General features: G+C 48.3%; 1 protein-coding gene across 11 annotated transcripts in view; it reads left to right on the top strand.

Annotated features, from left to right (window-relative positions):
• Positions 1-6,000, top strand: part of LOC144107724 (uncharacterized) — a 260,626-nt gene that overhangs the window by 207,532 nt on the left and 47,094 nt on the right. The gene's annotated exons all lie outside the window — the stretch shown is intronic.

Below are 6,000 nucleotides of genomic sequence, written 5' to 3'. Positions count from 1 at the left end.
AGACAAACTTTGGCTATTTCGTGTAGTTACGTGCACTGGAGAAACTGCTTTGCCTGCATACTCTTCGAAGGCGCGTGTATTTTGGCACTATGAAGCCAAAATTTGTCGAGCCACAGCGTCGAGGGTAACCGCGTTTAATAAATTCTTAAAACTGATATGGCGGTTACTAACGACCGTTTAAAAATCTCTAATTGCAACCAGGCGCCTAACTCCAGTAGTTAAAAATTAATTATTGGAATTTAGTTCACCAACTTATTAGTTAAGATGATTCATCGATTTTCTGGTGTTCAGCAAACCTTAGCCGCAAAAGCCATGTTTCTACCTCAAAAATCATATTTTTAAAAATTACCTAAATGTCTTCCCTGAAACACCCGGTACAGACCGGCAAAGGTTCAAACGGATGTTTACCCTGCTAATTCCGTGCACACATTTTACCTTTTGAGGCTCATTTGATATGTGGTTATCTGCCGTCCTGTGCTCTCCTGCATCAAGCAGCACCGTTGCTTCGAGGCCAATGATAGTCGCTTCGTCTAAAGTCATCTCAGCAGCCTTAGCCAGTTCATATGAGCCTCGCTAAGCAGCCCTCCAGGAAAGGCAGACGCCTGTGACTGCTATGTGGTGAGGCATACTATGGTATCTTCCCAGAACGTTTGCATATTTATTTCTCAGCAACTGCTGCCTTTGTCATGAGCTTTTTTTCATAAGCAGAAGACTTCAGAGCGGAGATTTTTGTTTATAACTGCAGCAGCCTTCGCAGCAGAGCAACCTATAGCGCGCTTTATTCTATAGTTGCAATGGTTGCAGCTGGGTTAAATGTCGAGACCAGACCCCGGTGAGCACAATTCACGTTGTTATGCTCCCGGTGTGGTCACTCGAGTGGTTGCAGGGTTCTGCTGCTAGGTACTCAGTGGTGGGTTTTTATGTCCAGCTGTGGCATCTGAATCATAATGAAGACGAAATGCAAGGTAGGGAATCCAATCTTGGCCGCAGCCGTTACATTAGACGGAGGCGAAGTGCAAAAGGCGCTCGTGTGCTGCATGTTGATTGTGCGCGTTTAAAGAATCCCAGATGGTCGAAATTAATCCGGAGCCTTCCACAGTGACTGTTTCTCCTTTCACTCCTACCTTCCTGCCTTCCCTAAATCGGTGGTTCAAGTGCTCACCCTTAGGAAGGCAGTTAAGGCTTTCTATAGTACTATTATTATTGCTATTACTACTATGTACAAAGGCTGTCACTGTATTGATTGATTGATTGATTGATTGATTGATTGATTGATTGATTGATTGATTGATTGATTGATTGATTGATTGATTGATTGAAGTGAAGTGATGGAAAGTGAAAACTAGACCGTCCTCGTATAACCCATCAAACCTTATGTAGGGTGCATGTAAGGGTGGTGCACTGCCCACTCCGTCAGGAACTAGACGGAGAACCTCATAAGGTATTCGGTCGCGAGCGATACCAAATTCTGGCCGCATATCTTCTTGCCACTGTTCCTCAGAACGCAGTGGGATACAGGTTAACAGAGTTCGTAAGCAGTAACATGGCGACTGTTCCATTGGGCAATTTTCTCTTTAGTTCTTTACAACTGTCCTTTCTACTCTTTGCGCCTTCCGTGATGTGGTGAACACCGATTTTACCGATGTGCCGATTTTTCATCACAAAGAATTCTGCCGTTTCCCTCGGTTTACGAAGTGAACAAGTTTACGAAGTGAACGAAGTGAACCCGCCGCGGTGGCTCAGTGGTTAGGGTGCTCGACTACTGATCCGGAGTTCCCGGGCTCGAACCCGACCGCGGCGGCTGCGTTTTTATGGAGGCAAAACGCTAAGGCGCCCGTGTGCTGTGCGATGTCAGTGCACTTTAAAGATCCCCAGGTGGTCGAAATTGCTCCGGAGCCCTCCACTACGGCACCTAATTCTTCCTTTCTTCTTTCACTCCCTCCTTTATCCCTTTCCTTACGGCGCGGTTCAGGTGTCCAACGATATATGAGACAGATACTGCGCCATTTCCTTTCCCCAAAAAAACAATTATTATTATAAGTGAACACGAAATTGAGGGTAACGAGCCCTAAGCACCCTCTACCCTCCCCTATGGTCTGGCCAATGTTGGACGTATCTTTTACGACATATTACGACGGTATCGCTGTTGACCCCTCATAGCGTCCTTCGTGTAGGAATCGCGGTAGAACTGGCAGGCATTGCAAAGTTTTAGCGGAGCATGAACCACGTAGCGCTACCGATTACCGCAACCACCAGTCGTCAATACGCATATTGGCGACTTGACGTCGCAGTAAGAGGCTCTGCTAGTGGCATACGCTGTGCTAACGTGATCTCTGTGACGTCTTCAGTCACCTGGTGAACGCTCAAAAAGGAAGAATAGGAACGGATGACGAACCCGCCGCGGTGGCTCAGTGGTTAGGGCGCTCGACTACTGATCCGGAGTTCCCGGGTTCGAACCCGACCGCAGCGGCTGCGTCTTTATGGAGGAAAAACGCGAAGGCACCCGTGTGCTGTGAGATGTTTGTGCACGTTAAGGATCCCTAGGTGGTCGAAATTATTCCGGAGCCCTCCACTACGGCACCTATTCTTCCTTTCTTCCTTCACTCCCTCCTTTATCCCTTCCTTGACGGCGCGGTTCAGGTGTCCAACGATGAGACAGATACTGCGCCATTTCCTTTCCCCCAAAACCAATTATAATTATATATAACGATGACGCGCGATTGGTTCAATAATAATACGTTATATCTGTTATTCGCTTCCTTAAGGTGATGGAGTGGATTCCTAGATAGGGCGAGCGTAGCAGCGAGCGTCAAAGAGTCATCAGGGCAGGTGCGATTAGGAAGTTTACGAGGATAGTGTACTGGCCTCAGCTGGTACGGATCAGGGTTAATTGGAAGGATTCGGTAGAGGCTCTTGGCCTGCAGTGGGCGTAGTTTGGACAATGATGATGAATAAGTATACATCTCATATACGCTGCTGTCTTTCATTGCATACAGAACAAATGAAAGTAATGGCCATCTCAGTGAAAATAAAGAGGTAGAAACGTACTGGTAAGGTTCATGTAATGCGACAAATCGAGAGCCGATTGTCCGTCAGAGCAACACAGGAGATTTAGAGTGAGAAATAACACAGCTGGGGCTGGTGAAAGTCAGGGCTGGGTGTATGATAAACAAGCCAGCTTCAACAGTCGGTGACGGCTAAGTAGAACCAATATTGTACAGCAGTGTAGAAAGCATCTGACCTGCAGTGGATAAGCTTGTTGGTGGTGATGAGGATGAGATGCTAGTAATGTTTGTAGCGACCTTAGTGAGTCGCCACAATTGCCAATCATGCCTTCTTTGATATTAGTTCTGAATTCAGAGCATTCTTTGGTGGCATTTTTGTGAACTCCTCTTGGCCATAGTCGAAGAGTAGGAAACACTGCCAGCGCTGACATCTTTCATATGTCACCTTCTTGGTACAAAACTAAAGTAAAATTGTGATTTGCTCTGGTTGAAGCGATAAACGTACGAGCTGACTTTTTAAAGTCATCAAGGTGGGAAGTGCGAAGGAGTTATAAATGCGCAGTACTGAAGCATAAGATGCGTTCTGAGGTTGTATAAAATTTGCTTAATTTTAGCTACCAGGAGTTAGCCTCGGAAACTCACAAGTTTATCTTTACATTGATATAAATCATTCGGGTTACACTACGCTTACAGTGCAACTGCTCATGTACACATATGTTCATTCATTTATTCACTTTCCTTCTTTTCTTCCTAACCTCCAAGCGCAAATTCCGGTTCTAAGCCTGTTTCAGTAATAATTATTTGCAAGGAGGAGGAGGAGGTAAACTTTATTATTAAAGAAAAGGTCTTTGGCGCGGGTTGGGGTGACGTTCCCCTCCCCGCTTTGCAAGTGAGCCGAACGGCGCAATGCATTCGAAAAATCCCGCGTCGTGCAGATGTCTTACTCTGCAATCATTTTCGTTTTTCGTTTTAATAGTGTTGCAAAACTGAAGCAACCGGAAGAAGGTATAAACCGGGACTAACGCCAGTACTACTTCAACATAAGGGGATCTCATGTCAGCAAGAAAAAAAAATTGGCGGACGCTTAAGCTTCGCCTTCAAGAGTGGAATGCGGCACAGTGTTGCAGCGCTGGCCGGGAGTCCACGGAACGCCATCGCCCGTTCGGCGCGACGCCTTGCCCATTGGACAAAGCGCTCGGAGTCTCTTGGAGGCGTCTGAAAACAGACCATCGAATAACCGGGTTCGAACCCGACCGCGGCGGCCGGGTTTCGATGGAGGCTAAACACAAAAGGAGCCCATGTGCGGTGCGATGTCAGTGCACGATAAAGATCCCCAGGTGGTCAAAATTATTCTTGAGCCCTCCACTACGGCGCCTCTTTCTTTCTTCTTTCACTCCCTCCTTTAACCCCCCCCCCCCCCCTTACGCACGGTTCAGGTGTCCGCCGAGGAAAGGAAATGACGTAGTAACTGTCTCCCAAATATAGGTGGACACCTGAACCACGCCGTAAGGTAAGGGATAGAGGAGGAAGTGAAAGAAGAAGATGCCGCAGTGGAGGACTCCGCAATAATTTCGACCACATGGGGATCTTGAACGTGCACTGACATCGCACAGTACACAGGGAGGGGAGGTTGTGGGTTCCTTGAATTACGGCGCTGGGATCTAGGGGCTCTCGCAGATGTGGCGAGGTTTCCTTGTCCTCGGGAGTAGCTGTTGCTAAACCGTCGTCATCGCTTAGATGGCGCAGTTGTTGCGATGCGCGTCCTTTCGGTATTTCCTCTCATATCTCATTCATATGTCCTACTATCTGCACGTGGCAGCGATTGTAGCTCAGCTTGAGCCAATTGGCAGGCCCGTGCCCTTTCCTTTTCTTTCTTCCTTCAGTCTAATAATTGGTTTTTTGTTTTGGAGGGGAAAGGAAATGGCGCAGTATCTGTCTCATATATCGTTGGACACCTGAACCGCGCCGTAAGGGAAGGGATGAAGGAGGGAGTGAAAGATAAAGAGAAATAGGTGCCGTAGTGGAGGGCTCCGGCATAATTTCGACCACCTGGGGATCTTTAACGTGCACTGACATCGCACAGCACACGGGCGCCTTAGCGTTTTGCCTCCATAAAAACGCAGCCGCCGCGGTCGGGTTCGAACCCGGGAACTCCGGATCAGTAGTCGAGCGCCCTAACCACTGAGCCACCGCGGCGGGTTTCCTTCAGTCGCAACAACAACACAGTACACGGGCTGCTCCCTGAATTCGAGGTTGTGCGTCTCCGTTGTGATTGTGATTTTAAAGGAAAGCAAAGGCGCAGTAACTGTCTCACATATCGGTGGGCACCCAACGCCACTTCCCCAGTCATTTTTGACGAGTGCGAATTAAAGTTATTTCTCTCGAAGGTTCTCGTGTTTCGTGTTACAAATGAAATTGAAATTGGAAAGGAAATGGAGCAGTATCTGTGTCACACCTCGGCGGACACCTGAATCGCGCCGTAAGGGAAGGAATGAAGGAGGGACTGAGAGAAGGGAGGAAGAAAGAGGTACCGTAGTGGAGGGCTCATGAATAATTTTGACCATTTGGGGATATTTCACGTGCACACACATCGCACAGCACACTGGTGGCCGCGTTTCGTGTTACAACGCCAACAACCACCTCCAACGCCAACGGTCCACAACGCCGACACCGGTTTTCTGCGAGACACAACCCGCCGCGATGGCTCAGTCGTAAGGGCGCTCGGCTACTGGTCCGGAGTACCCGGGTTCGAACCCGACCGCGGCGGCCGCGTTTCGATGGAGGCGAAACGCTAAGGCGCCCGTGTGCTGTGCGATGTCAGTGCACGTTAAAGATCCCCAGGTGGTCGAAATTATTCGGGAGCCCTCCACTACGGCACCTCTTTAATCCTTTCTTCTTTCATTCCATTTTGTTCATTCCCTTACGGCGCGGTTCAGGTGTCCGCTGATATGTGACAGATACTTCGCCATTTCCTTTCCCCAAAAACCGATTTTCG

This window comes from Amblyomma americanum, chromosome 10 (genome assembly GCF_052857255.1).
Source record: "Amblyomma americanum isolate KBUSLIRL-KWMA chromosome 10, ASM5285725v1, whole genome shotgun sequence".
Classification (NCBI taxonomy): Eukaryota; Metazoa; Arthropoda; class Arachnida; order Ixodida; family Ixodidae; genus Amblyomma; species Amblyomma americanum.
This window is presented reverse-complemented; position numbering and strand designations above follow the sequence as displayed.